At 46.0% G+C, this 18,126-nt stretch overlaps 2 non-coding genes across 2 annotated transcripts; both read right to left on the reverse strand.

Annotated features, from left to right (window-relative positions):
* Positions 1 to 3,991: 3,991 nt before the first annotated feature.
* trnam-cau (transfer RNA methionine (anticodon CAU)) lies at positions 3,992 to 4,063 on the reverse strand. Its single transcript has one exon. It is a non-coding gene; the product is annotated as a tRNA-Met (tRNA).
* Positions 4,064 to 9,686: 5,623 nt separating this feature from the next.
* On the reverse strand, positions 9,687 to 9,758 carry trnam-cau (transfer RNA methionine (anticodon CAU)). Its single transcript has one exon. It is a non-coding gene; the product is annotated as a tRNA-Met (tRNA).
* Positions 9,759 to 18,126: the final 8,368 nt, after the last annotated feature.

An 18,126-nucleotide genomic window follows, 5' to 3' on the forward strand; every position in this document is an offset into this window, starting at 1 on the left:
GATGCACTTAAGTTAATTAAAGGCCAAACTGAGGAAAACCCGGGTAGTATGAATCTCTTCTACCAGATTTACCACCGTCTGTATGGCCAGGGACGGGTTGTCTGCTACCCAAACCCCGCAGCGGTGTCTAGGTTATTTTCTGTTTCACCGCTTTGGGCCACTCCCCAAACGGTGGTTTATTGTCAGCGTTCCGAGCCATTGCCCGAGCACGTCACTCTTCCTTACGATCCGGATTCAGCACCACCAGCTATTTGCCTTCCCCTCCCTCGGGATAATTCCCATTCACAGTACGATAGGCTGCGACGGTGGAGGGCGTACATACCTAGCCACTTCACTCCCAATAGGGATTCCCGGTCGTACGAGAATTGCTTCAGCAGTGAAGGATATGGCTGTTTGATGGTAGAGGTGGACACAAATATAACATGTCTGTTTCCCACCTGTACGGACAGGAGGTGCCATATCACCCAGGCGTCTGGCCAATGCGTTTGTTATAACACCACTTGCGTTCCATTGAACGCTGGCCTCCAGCTCCTTTGTGGCTGGGCGAATGTCTCTCATATCACTGTTGGGAATAGGGCTTTCTGCATTGCTGGACGGCCCGAATGGGCATTTCAAAATTGGATAAACTGGGCTACTGGGAGGTCCTTACGCAACCGATATGCTGATTGTGATGCTAGTCTCCACACGGAACAAGGATAATACTTTTTATTTAATGGTACGGCGACCAACGTTTTGTCACCCCATTTCCCCGCCGAATTGCTATAGGGACTCGAGTCCCTACCACAGTCCCCTGCCCTTCGGCGTGGAACCTGCATAATCAGTTAGCACGCCGGGCAGTCTCTGCTGAATTTTGCGAGAACTGGAAAAAACCTCAGGTTCTTGCACCCAACCGGGGCCACTCAGCCGGGTGGGGCATTCTGAGCGTATTGACACTGGGAGGTGTGGGGGGTTCCTTGGCTGTTAGTGATCGGAATTATTTTATTTGCGGCCTTACCATCTTGGGAAATGAAACCTTGGGAGCCCTCGGGGCAATAACTAAGGAGTTGTCAAAGCTACGGTTGTTTGCAATGCAGAACCGGTATGCTCTTGACTATCTTCTGGCCCGTGAGGGTGGGGTATGCGCCATAGTACAGGGCAAGTGTATCATGGGTGTTCAGGACTTGACCGCTAACATTACTACATTTATGGATCGCATACGGGATCACTTGGACGGGATGCAGGATCCTGACTCTTGGGGTAACTGGGGATCTGGAGGATGGAAGGACTGGTTGATAAATCTGGCCATGTATCTAGTGGTAGCTATCGGCTGCATCTTTGTGGGCCTGGCCATCCTTAAATGTGTGATGGGTAGAATGCGGGGTGCACGAGATCAGATCACCGCCCCAATCACCAAAAAAAAATTTAACTGTTAAAATCCATGAGGGTGAGGCAGATGAAGGGGGGCTAAGACAGGAATTGGAAATGCAGCGACGGATCTTTTTAGATGAGGGACCGTAGCTATAGATTGGATAGTTCGGTTATCATGGAATGATAAAAGGAGGGAATGACGAATGTGATATAAAATAGTTACTTTAGAGTTACTAGTTAATGTAATGTAGAAATAAGCCACTTTGATTCTTGCAGTTAGGGACAAAGGAATTTGAGACCGCATGGAAAAAGCAGGAAGAGGTGTGTCTATGAGAGTGATGCTGCATTGATAGGGGCCAGAGAAAGGGATTGGAAGTGAGCCAATCAGAATAGATCGAACAGGTCAGGAGGGACATAGGCTGACCTATGTCCGTCGAGTATGTGAAACTTGATACCATTTGAATTGATTTTGCAGAGATCCCTTTGTCTTTTAGTTCAGTCGTTTTCTGGGATGTAAGAAGCTGGATGTCTCTTACATTTCTGTAAGATGATTCAAGCTTGCAAGCTAAATAAATAACTTCTGTTTACGTGCGAATCCGTCTCAACTTTTATTGAGGCCAGACTGACAGAGAAAGAAATTTGGAGATTTACACCTGCGCCAATCCAAGCAGCCAGACTATTTCCAACAAGGGAAGTGAAAATTTACCAGGAGTCCTGTGATCATTATTAATTCCTCAACCAGAGTCACTGAGCAGATCATCCCGTCATGAACTTGGCTTCTGCCTGCGCGGTCTTGCTGTGCGTATTTAAGCAAGAATCTCACGTCCTGAGGCCACCGCTTCCCCATTGAATCGGAGGTATTGGATTATCCTCGGGTTCAACACTTCGCTGGAGAAATGGATCCTCGCGGATGAAAGTTGAATGTCTGAAGTGAGATTCGAACACACGTCTCCAGAGGAGAAATCAGTAACAGCGTGATTAATGTTCCCAGAGAGTGAAACTTCCGTCACGAACTTCATTCTATGAAGGTGATTCCAGTCACTCCCCACTTTCCCATCAGAATAACGTCACAGAATCAATCACATCACCTTCACAGAACAACCATTCAGCACGAAAATAAATTATCTGAACTATGCTGACCAGTATTAGTGTGTTCAAAAGTGTGTTCCTGTTGAAAGAAAAAATAAGGAAGTGAATAGTTGTGTGGCTACCGCAAGGCAGTAATGTTGTAGCTCCTGGTTTAAGGAGCAGAGTGCGCAGTGGAAGCGTGCTGGGCCATTAGCCCGAGGTAGAGGAATCGAGGCTATTCTCTGCTATTTACATTCTCCCTCACACCAAAAGTTAACATAACGCAGATTCATGTTTGCTTTGCAGCAAATACCTATCAGAAACTTTTTGCAGTCTCATCCTGACATTAGTCCCAGGAATGAAGGAGGCAGCATGGCACATTACAACATTGTAAAGCTCACACATAGGGAACCACAGAGAAAATTATTTAAAGTCTCAGACGGTCTGACAGCATCTGAAGGGAGAGAAAAGAGCTAACGTTTCGAGTCCAGGTGACCCTTTGTCAAAGCTGGACGGAAACGTTATCGAGCAGTACCCCACAGAGGGGCAATATAGATATAGAACGATATCCAGTAATAACTCACAGGGGGCCAACAAGGAAATAAAGCTTTATCGAGCAATGAATCACAATAGAAACAGATTTCCCATTTTCCCTCTCGGACGGATGTGAACAATCCAACCAGCCAGACTACTTACAAGAAATGAAGACGAATTTGTCCCGGAGTCCTGGGATCAATATTCATTCCTCAACCAGTTTACTAAAGCAGGTTATAGAGTCATTAACTGCGCTTTTGCCTGTGGAGTCTTGCTGTGCGTATTTAAGCGGAATCTGATGCCCTGAGACCAATGTTTTTCCACTGAAAGGGAGCTATTGGATCTTCCTGGAAAAATTTAACCTCGTGGAGGAAAAGTCAAAATCAGGGGTGTGAGTGGAACCCACGCCTCCAGAAGAGACTGCGACCTGAACGTAGCTCCTTAGCCGCTCGGCCATCCTGATGCGCTCGCGTCAAATTTAAGATCCGTGCACAAATCGACTTAAATTCTATCTTCATCGTCATTTCCTTTCAAACAAGATATGCTTTTCCTAATTTTGAACCCCAGGCAGTCCTGTATCTGAGTGCCATCGTTGTCCAAACTGCTGGGGGTTAAGGAGCTTCTCATTGCTGCATTCATCAGTTTGCTCCAATCAACAAGGACCAAATTCCCGCTCAACCTGTTCCTCGCACGACGGTATTGAATGTCTAAGATCTGAGAGACGTGAAGTATCCAATTGGAGAGGTGCATTCTGGCGACTGCAATATCTCTCCACAGCTGCTCCCTGTGCTGGTTTCAGAGACATGGAGCCGAACAACCCCTCCAGTGTCCAAACAGGTGAACGGTCACCCAGGAGAGGCGCCAGAAGAGTGTTCTGGGAGAAGTCAACTTAGTCACATCGACTGCAGTGTGGGTAGCTGAAGAACAGGTGTCCAAGACCGGAACAGACTGAAAGCAAAACTTTGATACCAATAAAGAAAATCGCAGATGTGCTGCTGACAAATAGCAACTTGTTTCCGTTTGGTGTGAGTGAGAATATAAATAGCAGAGGATGGTTTCGATCCATCGACCTCTGGATTATGGGCCCAGCACGCTTCCGCTGCGCCACTCTGCTCGTGGTTGACGCTCTTCGGCGTCGGTCTTGAGGCAAAGTTTGAAGAAATCAGTAACAACGTGAACAACGTTCCCAAAGAGGTGAAACTTTCTTCCCGAACTTCATTCTTTGAAGGTGATTCCAGTCACTCCCACTTTCCCATCAGAACAACGTCACAGAAGAAATCACATCACCTACACAGAACAACCACTGAGCACGAAGGTAAATTAACTGAAATATGCTGACCAGAATCAGTGTGCTAAAAAGTGTGTTCTTGTTGAAAGAATAAATGAGGAAGTGAATAGTTGTGTGGCTACCGCAGGGCAGTAATGTTGTGTCTCCTGGTTTAAGGAGCAGAGTGCCGCAGCGGAAGCGTGCTGGGTTATTAGCCTGAGGTCGAGGATTCGAGGCTGTTCTCTGCTATTTACATTCTCCCTCACACCAAAAGTAAACGTAACACACGTTCCTGTTTGCTTTGAAGCAAATACCTATCAGAATGTTTCTTGCAGTCTCATCCCGACATTAGTCCCATGAATGAAGAAGACATAAGAACATAAGAACTAGGAACAGGAGTAGGCCATCTGGCCCCTCGAGCCGGCTCCGCCATTTCATGAGATCATGGCTGATCTTTGTGGACTCAGCTCCACTCTCCGGCCCGTTCACCATATCCCCGAATCCCTTTATTCTTTAGAAAGGCATTAATCTTTTTCTTAAAAACGTTTAAAGAAGGAGCCTCAACTGCTTCACTGGGCAAGGAATTCCAGAGATTCACAACCCTTTGGGTGAAGAAGTTCCTCCTACACTCCGTCCTAAATCTACCTCCCCTTATTTTGAGGCTATGCCCCCTGATTCTGCTTTCCCCGACCAGTGGAAACAACCTGCCCGCATCTATCCTATCTATTCCCTTCATAATTTTATATGTCTCAATAAGATCCCCCCCGCATCCTTCTAAACTCCAATGAGTACAGTCCCAGTCTGCTCAACCTCGCGTCATAATCTAATCGCCTCAACTCTGGGATCAACCTAGTGAATCTCCTCTGCAGTCCCTCCAGTGCCAATATGTCCTTTCTCAGGTAAGGAGACCAAAACTGAACACAATACTCCAGATGCGGCCTCACCAACACCCTATACAATTGCAGCATAAACTCACTAGTCTTGAACTCCATCCCTCTAGCAATGAAAGACAAAACTCGATTAGCCTTCTTAATCACCTGTTGCACCTGCACACCAACTTTTTGCGACTCGTGCACCAGCACACCCAGGTCCCTCTGCACAGCAGCATGTTTTAACATCTTACCGTTTAAATAATAATCCATTCTGCTGTTATTCCTCCCAAAATGGATAGCCTCAGACTTGGCAACATTGAACTCCATCTGCCAGACCCTATCCCATTCACCTAACGTATCCAAATCCTTCTACAGACTTCCGGTATCCTCTGCACTTTTTGCTTTACCACTCATCTTAGTGTCGTCTGCAGATTTTGACACATTGCACTTGGTCCCCAACTCCAAATAGTCTATGTAAATTGTGAATAACTGCGGGCCCAACGCTGATCCTTGAGGGGCCCCACTAGTTACAGGTTGCCAACCAGAGAAGCACCCCTTTGATCCCCACTCTCTGCTTTCTGTTAGTATACCAATCCTCTACCCATGCTACCACTTTACCCTCAATGCCATGCATCTTTAGTTTATGCAGCAACCTTTTGTGCGGCACCTTGTCAAAAGCTTTCTGGAAATCCAGATATACCACATCCATTGGCTCCCCGTTATCTACTGCACTGGTAACGTCCTCAAAAAATTCTACCAAATTAGTCAGACACGAACTATCCTTTGCGAACCCATGCTGCGTCTGCCCAATGGGACAATTTCCCTCCAGGTGCCCCGCTATTTCATCCTTAATGATAGATTCCACCATTTTCCCTACAACCGAAGTTAAGCTTACCGGCCTATAATTGCCCGCTTCCTGCCGACCTCCTTTTTTAACCAGTGGTGTCACGTTTGCTACTTTCCAATCCTCTGGGACCACCCCAGAGTCTAGTGAATTTTGGTAAATTAGCACTAGTGCGTTTACAATTTCCCTAGCCATCGCTTTTAACACTCTGGGATGCAGCCCATCAGGGCCAGGAGACTTGTCCACCTTTAGCCCCATTTGCTTGCCCAATACTGCCTCCTTAGTGATTACAATCATCTCAAAGGTCCTCACCAATCATATCTTTATTTCCATCAGTCACTGGCATGTTATTTGTGTCCTCCACTGTGAGGATTGACCCAAAAAACCTGTTCAGCTCCTCAGCCATTTCCCCGTCTCCTATTAGTAAATCTCCCTTCTCGTCTTCCAAAGGACCAATATTTACCTTAGCCACTCTTTTTTGTCTTATATATTTGTAGAAGCTGTTACTATCTGCTTTTATGTTCTCAGCCAGTTTACTTTCATAGTCTACCTTACTCTTCTTTATGCCTTTTTTTAGTAGTTTTCTGTTGTCCCCTAAAGACTTCCCAGTCCTCTAGTCTCCCACTAATTTTTGACACTTTGTATGTTTTTCCTTCAATTTGATACTCTCCCTCACCTCCTTAGATATCCACGGTCGATTTTTCCCCTTTCTACCGTCTTTCTTTTTTGTCGGTATGAACCTTTTCGAAACACTGTGAAAGATCGCTCGGAAGGTTCTCCACTGTTCCTCAACTGCTTCACCATGAAGTCTTTGCTCCCAGTCTACCTTAGCTAGTTCTTCTCTCATCCCATTGTAATCGCCTTTGTTTAAGCACAAAACACTAGTGTTTGATTTTACCTTGTCATCCTCCAACTGTATTTTAATTTCCACCATATTCTGGTCGCTCCTTCCAAGAGGATCCCGAACTATGAGATCATTAATCAATCCTGCCTCATTACACAGGACCAGATCTAGGACCGCTTGTTCCCTTGTAGGTTCTATTACATACTGTTCCAGGAAATTATCCCGGGCACATTCTATAAACTCCTCCTCAAGGCTGCCTTTACCAACCTGGTTAAACCAATCGATATGCAGATTAAATCTCCCATGATAACCGCTGTACCATTTCTACATGCATCTGTTATTTCTTTGCTTATTGCCTTCCCTACCATCCTGTTACTATTTGGTGGCCTATAGACTACTCCTATCAGTGCCCTTTTCGCCTTACTATTCCTGATTTCCACCCAAATTGATTCAACCTTGTCCTCCATAGCACCAATATCATCTCTTACTATTGCCCGGACGCCATCCTTAAACAACAACGCTACACCACCGCCCTTACCGTCCATTCTATCCTTTCGTATAGTCTGAATCCCTTGAATATTTAACTCCCAGTCGTCACCATCTTTTAACCATGTTTCAGGAAAGGCCACTAAATCATAGTCATTCACGATGATTGGCGCCATCAACTCATTTACCTTATTTCGTATACTCCGAGCATTCAGGTAAAGTACACTTATGCTGTTTCTTACGTCTTTGTTCTGAATCCTAACACCTTGATCAGTAACTTTTCGCAATTTATTTTTCCTCTTACCATTTCTCCCATGTTTCCTTGTCTTTGAACCCATATCTCTACATAATAACCTGTCACGTAACCTGCTGCCTTAATCTCCATTAACCATCATACTGTCCAGAGCTTTACATTTCCCTTCCCCCCAACTTGCTAGTTGAAAGTCCTTGTGACCAACCTATTTATCCTATTCGCTAGAACACTGGTCCCAGAATGGTTCAGGTGAAGTCCGTCCCAACTTTACAGGTCCCTCCTGCCCTATTACTGATGCCAATGCCCCATGAAATGGAATCCCTCTTTACCGCACCACTCCTTCAGTGCGGGAAACTTCTCTAATTTTCTCAACCCTATGCCAATTGGCACGTGGCTCGGGTAGTAATCCAGAGATTATAACCCTGGAAGACCTGTTCTTTAATTTAGTCCCTCGTGTTTGATAATCCCCAAACAGGTGCTCTTTCCTAGTCTTACCTACGTTGTTAGTCCCCACGTGGACCACAACAACTGGATCCTCCCCCTCTCCAAAATCATTTCAAGCCGATCAGAGATGTCCCTCACCCTGGCATCGGGCAGGCAACATACCATATGGGACTCTCGATCTGGCTTACAAAGGATGACATCAATCCCCCTAATTATAGAATCCCCTGCAACTACCACTTGTCTTTTTGCTCGCCACTCTTGAATGGCTTCCTGTACCACGGTGTAGTGGTCAGTCAACGCATCCTCCCTACAGCCCTCTTCCTCATCCACACAGGGAGTAAGTACCTCCTGCCTGTTGGACAAGGTCAAGGGCAGAGGCTCCTCAACTCCTAAACTCAGGATCCTCCTACATGACTCCCTTGCAGTCACACCACTCTGTCCCTGTCCACTGTCCGAATTAACAGTACTTATTCTACCGGGTGTGACTGCCTCCTGAAACAAAGCGTCCAGCATGAAACATTGCAACATTGTAAAGCTCACACAGAGGGAACCACGGAGAAAATGTTTTGAAGTCTCAGCAGGTCTGAAAGCATCTGCAGGGAGAGAAAAGAGCTAACGTTTCGAGTCTACGTGACAATTTGTCAAAGCTGCACGGGAAACGTTATCCAGTAGTACCCCATAGAGGGGCAATATCGGTATATAACGATATCCAGTAATACCTCACAGTGGGGCAATAAGAAAATAAAGCTTATCGAGCAATAAATCACAATAGAAACCGAGTTCCCAGCTTCCCCTCTCGGACGCATGTGAACAATCCAACCAGCCACACTATTTATAAGTTGAGAAGACGAATTTTACCCGGGGTCCTGAGATCAATATGAATTCCTCAACCAGAGTCACTGAAGCAGGTTATCGAGTCATTAACTGGGCTTTTGCCTGTGGGGTCTTGCTGTGCATATTTAAGCAGGAATCTCATGACCTCAGGCCAACGCTTTTCCAATGAAATTCCTGAGGTTGAAAATCTTGCTGGAGAAATTAAATCTCGTGGAGGACAAGTGAATATCAGGAGTGGGATTCTAACCCACGTCTCCAAAAGAGACTGCGAGCTCAACGCAGCATTCTAGACCGCCTGGTCATCCTGATGCGTCGTCGTCAAAACTAAACCGCCAAAACCGTGCACAAATCGACTTAAATTCAATCTTCATCGTCGTTTCATTTCAAACAAGACATACGTTTCCTCCTTTTGAACCCCAGCCAGAGTACTGTATCTGAGTGCCATCCTTCCCCAAGCCGCTGGGGGTTAAGCAGCTTCTCATTGCTGCATTGATCAGTTGCTCCGATCAACAAGGACCGAATTCCGGCTCTATCCGTTCCTCAAACGAAGGCACTGAGAGTCTATGATCGGAGCGACGTGAAGTATCCAACTGGAGAGTTGCATCCTGACGACTGGAATTTCTCTCCACAGCTGCTTCCGGTGCTGCTTGCACAGACAAGTCGCCGAGAGAAATCCTCCAGTGTCCAAACAGGTGAACGTTCATCCAGTAGAGGGAGAAGAGTGTTCTGGGAGAAGTCAACTTAGTCACCTCGCTGCACTGTGGGTCGCTGAAGAACAGGAATCAAGGAGCGGATCAGACTGAAAGCAAAACTTTGATACGAATAAACAAAAAGGCAGATGTGTTGCTGACAAATCGCGACTTGTTTGCTTTTGGTGTGAATTAGAAAATAAATAGCAGAGAATGGTTTCGATCCATTGACCTCTGGGTTATGGGCCCAGCACGCTGCCGCTGCGCCACTCTGCTCGTGGTTGATTCTCTGCGGGGTCGGACTTGAGGTAAAGTTTGAAGAAATCAGTAACAACGTGATCAATGTTCCCAGAGCGGTGAATCTGTCGCGCCGAACGTCATTCTATGAAGGTGATTGCAGTCATTCCCCACTTTCCCATCAGAACAACGTCACAGAAGAAATCACGTCACCTTCACAGAACAACCATTCAGCACGAAACTAAATTATCTGAACCATGCTGACCAGAATCAGTGTGCTCAAACGTGTATTCTTGTTTAAAGAAAAAATGAGGAAGTGAATAGTTGTGTGGCTGCCGCAGGGCAGTAATGACGTACCTCCTGGTTTAAGGAGCAGAGTGCGGTAGGGAAAACGTGCTGGGCCATTACCCTGAGGACGAGGAATCGAGGCTGTTCTCTTCTATTCACATTCTCCCTCGCACCAAAAGTAAACATAACACACGTTCCTGTTTGCTTTGCAGCAAATACCTATCAGAAATTTCTTGCAGTCTCATCCCGACATTAGTCCCAAGAATGAAGGAGACAGCATGACACATTACAACATTGTAAAGCTCACACATAGGGAACCACAGAGAAAATGCTTTAAAGTCTCAGCAGGCCTGGCAGCATCTGGAGGGAGAGAAATGAGCTGACGTTTCTAGTCCACGTGACAATTTGTCAAAGCTGCACGGGAAACGTTATCCAGTAGTACTCCACAGAGGGGCAATATTGATATATAACGATATCCAGTAATACCTCACAGTGAGGCAATAAGGAAATAAGGTTTATCGAGCAATAAATCACAATAGAAACCGAGTTCCCAACTTCCCCTCTCGGACGCATGTGAACAATCCAACCAGCCACACTATTTATAAGTTGAGAAGACGAATTTTACACGGGGTCCTGGGATCAATATGAATTCCTAAACCAGAGTCACTGAAGCAGATTATCGAGTCATTAACTGGGCTTTTGCCTGTGGGGCCTTGCTGTGCGTATTTAAGCAGCAATCCCATGACCTCAGGCCAACGCTTGTCCAATGATCTTCCTGAGGTTGAAAATCTGTCTGGAGAAATTAAATCTCGTGGAGGAAAAGTGAATATCAGGAGAGAGATTCTAACCCACGTCTCCAAAAGAGACAGCGAGCTGAACGCAGCATCTTAGACCGCCTGGCCATCCTGATGCGTCGTCGTCAAAACTAAGCTCCGTGCACAAATCGACTTAAATTCAATCTCCATCGTCGTTTCATTTCAAACAAGACATGCGTTTCCTCCTTTTGAACCCCAGCCAGAGTCCTGTATCCGAGTGCTCCAAATATGGCCTTACCAAAGTTTTGTACAGCTGCATCATCACCACACGGCTCTTAAATGCAACCCCTCTGTTAATGAACGCTAGCACACCATTGGCCTTCTCCACAGCTCTATCCACTTGAGTGGCAACTTTCAAACATCTATGAACATAGCCCCCAAGATCTCTCTGCTCCTCCACATTGCCAAGAACACTACCGTTAATCCATTATTCCGCATTCATATTTGTCCTTCCAAAATGGACAACCTCACACTTTTCAGGATTAAACTCCATCTGCCACTTCTCAGCCCAGCTCTGCATCCTATCTATGTCTATTTGCAACCGACAATAGCCCTCCTCACTATCCACAGCTCCACCAATCTTCGTATCGTCTGCAAATTTACTGACCCACCCTTCAATTCCCTCATCCAAGTCATTATTGAAAATCACAAACAGCAGAGGACCCAGAACTGATCCCTGCGGTACGCCACTGGTAACTGGGATCCAGGCTGAATATTTGCTATCCTTCACCACTCTCTGACTTCTATCGGTTAGCCAGTTCGTTATCTAACAGGCCAAATGTCCCACTATCCCATGCCTCCTTACTTTCTGCATAAGCCTACCATGGGGATCATTATCAAATGCCTTAGTAAAATCCATGTACACTACATCCACTTCTTTACCTTCATCCACATGCTTCATCACCTCCTCAAAGAATTCAATAAGACTTGTTAGGCAAGACCTACCTCTCACAAATCCATGCTGATTATCCCTAATCAAGCAATGTCTTTCTAGATACTCAGAAATCCTATCGCTCAGTGCCCTTTCCATTACTTTGCCTACCACCGAAGTAAGACTAACTGGACTGTAATTTCCAGGGTTATCCCTATTCCCTTTTTTGAACAGGAGAACGACATTCGCCACTCCCCAATCCCCTGGTACCACCCCTGCTGACAGTAAGGACGAAAAGATCATTGCCGACGGCTCTGCAATTTCATCTCTTGCTTCCCATAGAATCCTTGGATATATCCCGTCAGGCCCGGGGGACTTGTCTATCCTCAAGTTTTTCAAAATGCCCAACACATCTTCCTTCCTAACAAGTATTTCCTCGAGCTTACCAATCTGTTTCACACTGTCCTCTCCAACAATATCGCCCCTCTCATTTGTAAATACTGAAGAAAAGAACTCGTTCAAGACCTCTCCTATCTCTTCAGACTCAATACACAATCTCCCGCTACTGTCTTTGATCGGACCTACCCTCGCTCTAGTCATTCTCATATTTCTCACATATGTGTAAAAGGCCTTGGGATTTACCTGGATCCTACCCGCCAAAGATTTTCCTTGCCCTCTCTTAGCTCTCCGAATCCCTTTCTTCAGTTCCCTCCTGGTTATCTTGTATCCCTCCAGCGCCCTGACTGAAACTTGTTTCCTCATCCTTACAGATGTCTCCTTCTTCCTCTTAACAAGACATTCAACCTCTCTTGTCAACCATGGTTCCCTCACTCGACCATCTCTTCCCTGCCTGACAGGGACATACATATCAAGGACACGTAGTACCTATTCCTTGAACAAGTTTCACATTTCACTTGTGTCCTTCCCTGCCAGCCTATGTTCCCAACTTATGCACTTCAATGCTTGCCTGACAACATCGTATTTACCCTTCCCCCAATTGTAAACCTTGCCCTGTTGCACGCACCTATCCCTCTCCATTACTAAAGTGAAAGTCACAGAATTGTGGTCACTATCTCCAAAATGCTCCCCCACTAACAAATCTATCGCTTGCCTTGGTTCATTACCAAGTACCAAATCCAATATGGCCTCCCCACTGGTCGGACAATCTACATACTGTGTTGGAAAAGCTTCCTGGACACACTGCACAAACACCACCCCATCTAAACTATTTGATTACTCCTGGACAAAGACGAGAGTGGTCCTAAAGAAAGAGTGCTAAATTGGGGAAAGGCCACGTATACTGCGAGAGGACACCTCAGAGGGCAGTGAGGCTATATGGGTAGAGATCAGGAATAAGAAGGGTGCAGTCACAATGTTGGGGGTATACTACAGGCCTCCCAACAGCCAGCGGGAGATAGAGGAGCAGATAGGTAGACAGATTTTGGAAAAGAGTAAAAACAACAGGGTTGTGGTGATGGGAGACTTCAACTTCCCCAATATTGACTGGGACTCACTTAGCGCCAGGGGCTTAGACGGGGCGGAGTTTGTAAGGAGCATCCAGGAGGGCTTCTTAAAACAATATGTAAACAGTCCAACTAGGGAAGGGGCAGTACTGAACCTGGTATTGGGGAATGAGCCCGGCCAGGTGGTAGATGTTTCAGTAGGGGAGCATTTCGGTAACAGTGACCACAATTCAGTCCGTTTTAAAGTACTGGTGGACAAGGATAAGAGTGGTCCGAGGATGAATGTGGTAAATTGGGGGAAGGCTAATTATGACAATATTAGGCGGGAACTGAAGAACATAGATTGGGGGCGGATGTTTGAGGGCAAATCAACATCTGACATGTGGGAGGCTTTCAAGTGTCAGTTGAAAGGAATACAGGACAGGCATGTTCCTGTGAGGAAGAAAGATAAATACGGCAATTTTCGGGAACCTTGGATGACGAGTGATATTGTAGGCCTCGTCAAAAAGAAAAAGGAGGCATTTGTCAGGGCTAAAAGGCTGGGAACAGACGAAGCCTGTGTGGCATATAAGGAAAGTAGGAAGGAACTTAAGCAAGGAGTCAGGAGGGCTAGAAGGGGTCATGAAAAGTCATTGGCAAATAGGGTTAAGGAAAATCCCAAGGCTTTTTACACGTACATAAACAGCAAGAGGGTAGCCAGGGAAAGGGTTGGCCCACTGAAGGATAGGCAAGGGAATCTATGTGTGGAGCCAGAGGAAATGGGCGAGGTACTAAATGAATACTTTGCCACAGTATTCACCAAAGAGAAGGAATTGGTAGATGTTGAGTCTGGAGAAGGGGGTGTAGATAGCCTGGGTCACATTGTCATCCAAAAAGACGAGGTGTTGGGTGTCTTAAAAAATATTAAGGTAGATAAGTCCCCAGGGCCTGATGGGATCTACCCCAGAATACTGAAGGAGGCTGGAGAGGAAATTGCTGAGGCCTTGACAGAAATCTTTGGATCCTCGCTGTCTTCAGGGGATGTCCCGGAGGACTGGAGAATAGCCAATGTTGTTCCTCTGTTTAAGAAGGGTAGCAAGGATAATCTCGGGAACTACAGACCGGTGAGCCTTACTTCAGTGGTAGGGAAATTACTGGAGAGAATTCTTCGAGACAGGATCTACTCCCATTTGGAAGCAAATGGACGTATTAGTGAGAGGCAGCACGGTTTTGTGAAGGGGAGGTCGTGTCTCACTAACTTGATAGAGTTTTTCGAGGAGGTCACTAAGATGATTGATGCAGGTAGGGCAGTAGATGTTGTCTATATGGACTTCAGTAAGGCCTTTGACAAGGTCCCTCATGGTAGACTAGTACAAAAGGTGAAGTCACACGGGATCAGGGGTGAACTGGCAATGTGGATACAGAACTGGCTAGGCCAGAGAAGGCAGAGGGTAGCAATTGAGGGATGCTTTTCTAATTGGAGGGCTGTGACCAGTGGTGTTCCACAGGGATCAGTTCTGGGACCTTTGCTCTTTGTAGTATATATAAATGATTTGGAGGAAAATGTAACTGGTCTGATTAGTAAGTTTGCAGACGACACAAAGGTTGGTGGAATTGCGGATAGCGATGAGGACTGTCTGAGGATACAGCAGGATTTAGATTGTCTGGAGACTTGGGCGGAGAGATGGTAGATGGAGTTTAATCCGGACAAATGTGAGGTAATGCATTTTGGAAGGGCTAATGCAGGTAGGGAATATACAGTGAATGGTAGAACCCTCAAGAGTATTGAAAGTCAAAGAGATCTAGTAGTACAGGTCCACAGGTCATTGAAAGGGGCAACACAGGTGGAGAAGGTAGTCAAGAAGGCATACGGCATGCTTGCCTTCATTGGCCGGGGCATTGAGTATAAGAATTGGCAAGTCATGTTGCAGCTGTATAGAACCTTAGTTAGGCCACACTTGGAGTATAGTGTTCAATTCTGGTCGCCACACTACCAGAAGGATGTGGAGGCTTTAGAGAGGGTGCAGAAGAGATTTACCAGAATGTTGCCTGGTATTGAGGGCATAAGCTATGAGGAGTGATTGAATAAACTCGGTTTGTTCTCACTGGAACGAAGGAGGTTCAGGGGCGACCTGATAGAGGTATACAAAATTATGAGGGGCATAGACAGAGTGGATAGTCAGAGGCTTTTCCCCAGGGTAGAGGGGTCAATTACTAGGGGGCATAGGTTTAAGGTGAGAGGGGCAAGGTTTAGAGTAGATGTACGAGGCAAGTTTTTTACGCAGAGGGTAGTGGGTGCCTGGAACTCACTACCGGAGGAGGTAGTGGAAGCAGGGACGATAGGGACATTTAAGGGGCATCTTGACAAATATATGAATAGGATGGGAATAGAAGGATACGGACCCAGGAAGTGTAGAAGATTGTAGTTTAGTCGGGCAGGATGGTCGGCACGGGCTTGGAGGGCCGAAGGGCCTGTTCCTGTGCTGTACATTTCTTTGTTCTTTGTTCTTTGTATAACAAAATTCGGAAGGAACTAGGGAATGTGGATTGGGAGCAGCTCTTTCAGGGTAAATCCACATTTGAAATGGGGGAGTATTTTAAGGAAAGGTTGATTCGAGTGCAGGACAGACATGTCCCTGTGAAATTGAGGGATCGAAATGGCAAGATTAGGGAACCATGGATGACGGGTGGAATTGTGAGTCTTGCGAAGATGAAAAAGGAAGCATACATAAGATCTAGGCGACTTAAATCTGATGAAGCTTTGGAGGAATATCGGGAAAGTAGGACACATCTCAAACGCGCAATAAAGAGTTCTAAAAGGGGTCATGACATATCTTTGGCTAACAGGGTTAAGGAAAATCCCAAAGCCTTTTATTCGTAGAAAGGAGCAAGAGGGTAACTAGAGAATGGATTGGCCCACTCAAAGACAAAAGAAGGAATTTATGCGTGGAGTCAGAGGAAATGGGTGAGATTCTTAATGAGTACTTTGCATCGGTATTCACCAAAGAGAGAGACATGACGGATGTTGAGGCTAAGGATGGATGTTTAAATATTCTAGGTCAAGTCGGCATAAGGAAGGGGGAAGTTTGGGTATTCTAAAAGGCATTAAGGTGGACAAGTCCCCAGGTCCGGATGGGATCTATCCCAGGCTACTGAGGGAAGCAAGGGAAGGAATAGCTGGGGCCTTAACAGATATCGTTGCAGCATCCTTGAGCACTGTTGAGGTCCCGGAGGACTGGAGGTTTGCTAATGTTGTCCTTTTGTTTAAGCAGGGTAGCAGAGATAATCGTGGGAATTATAGACTTGTGAGCTTGACTTCAGTGGTAGGCAAACTGTGGAGAAGATACTGCGTGATAGGATCTATTCACATTTGGAAGAAAATAGACTTATTAGTGATAGGCAGCATGGTTTTGTGCAGGGAAGGTCATAACTTAGAAACCTAATAGAATTCTTTGAGGAAGTGACAACGTTAATTAATGAGGGAAGGGCTGTAGATGTCATATACATGGACTTCAGTAAGGCGTTTGATAAAGTTTCCCATGGCAGGTTGCTGGAAAAAGTGAAGTCGTATGGGGTTCAGGCTGTACTAGCTAGATGGATAAAGAACTGGCTGGGCAACAGGAGACAGAGAGTAGTGGTGGAAGGGAGTGTCTCAAAACGGAGAAAGGTGTCTAGTGGTGTTCCACAGGGATCCGTGCTCGGAGCACTGTTGTTTGTGATATACAGAAATGATCTGGACGAAGGAATAGGTGGTTTGATTAGCAAGTTTGCAAATGATAGTAAGATTGGTGGAGTTGCAGATACCGTGGAGGACTGTCAGAGAATACCGGGAAACATAAATAGATTGGAGAGTTGGGCAGAGAAATGGCAGGTGGAGTTCAATCCAGGCAAATGCGAGGTGATGCATTTTGGAAGATCTAATTCAAGAGCGGACTTTACGGTCAATGGAAGAGTCCTGGGGAAAATTGATGTACAGAGAGATCTGGGCGTTCAGGTCCATTGTACCCTGAAGGTGGCAACGCAGGTCGATAGAGTGGTCAAAAAAGCATACAGCATGCTTGCCTTCATCGGACGGGGTATTGAGTACAAGAGTCGGCAGGTCATGTTACAGTTGTCTAGAACTTTGGTCAGGCCACAGTTGGAATACTGCGTGCAGTTCTGGTCGCCACATTACCAGAAGGATGTGGATGATTTAGAGATGGTGCAGAGGAGGTTCACCAGGATGTTGCCTGGTATGGAGGGTGCTAGCTATGAAGGAAGGTTGAGTAGATTAGGATTGTTTTCATTGGAAAGATGGAGGTTGAAGGGGGACCTGATTGAGGTCTACAAAATTATGAGAGGTATATACAGGGTGGATAGCAACAAGCTTTTTCCAAGAGTGGGGGTGTCAATTACAAGGGGTCACGATTTCAAGGTGAGAGGTGGAAAGTTTAAGGGAGGTGTGCGTGGAAAGTATTTTACGCAGAGGGTGGTGGGTGCCTGGAACGCTTTGCCAGCGGAGCTGGTAGAGGCGGGCACGATAGTGTCATTTAAGATGCATCTAGACAGATATATTAATGGGCGGGGAACAGAGGGAAGTAGATCCTTGGAAAATAGGCGACAGGTTTTGGTGAAGGATCTGGATCGGCGCAGGCTGGGAGGGCCGAACGGCCTGTTCCTGTGCTGTAATTTTCTTTGCTCTTTGTTCTTTGTAAAGAGTTTCCACTCAATGTTTGGGAAGTTGAAGTCACCCATGACTACTACCCTGTGATTTCTGCACCTTTCCAAAATCTGTTTCCCAATCTGTTCCTCCACATCTCTGCTAATATTTGGGCCCACAGAAAACTCCCAACAAGGTGACCGCTCCTTTCGTATTTCTGACTTCAACCCATACTACCTCAGTAGGCAGATCCTCCTCGAATTGTCTGTCTGCAGCTGTTATACTCTCTCTAATTAGCAATGCCATCCCCCCCCCCCCCACCACCTCTTTTACCACCCTCCCTAATCGTATT

This window comes from Scyliorhinus torazame, chromosome 24 (genome assembly GCF_047496885.1).
Source record: "Scyliorhinus torazame isolate Kashiwa2021f chromosome 24, sScyTor2.1, whole genome shotgun sequence".
In the NCBI taxonomy this organism is placed as follows: domain Eukaryota; kingdom Metazoa; phylum Chordata; class Chondrichthyes; order Carcharhiniformes; family Scyliorhinidae; genus Scyliorhinus; species Scyliorhinus torazame.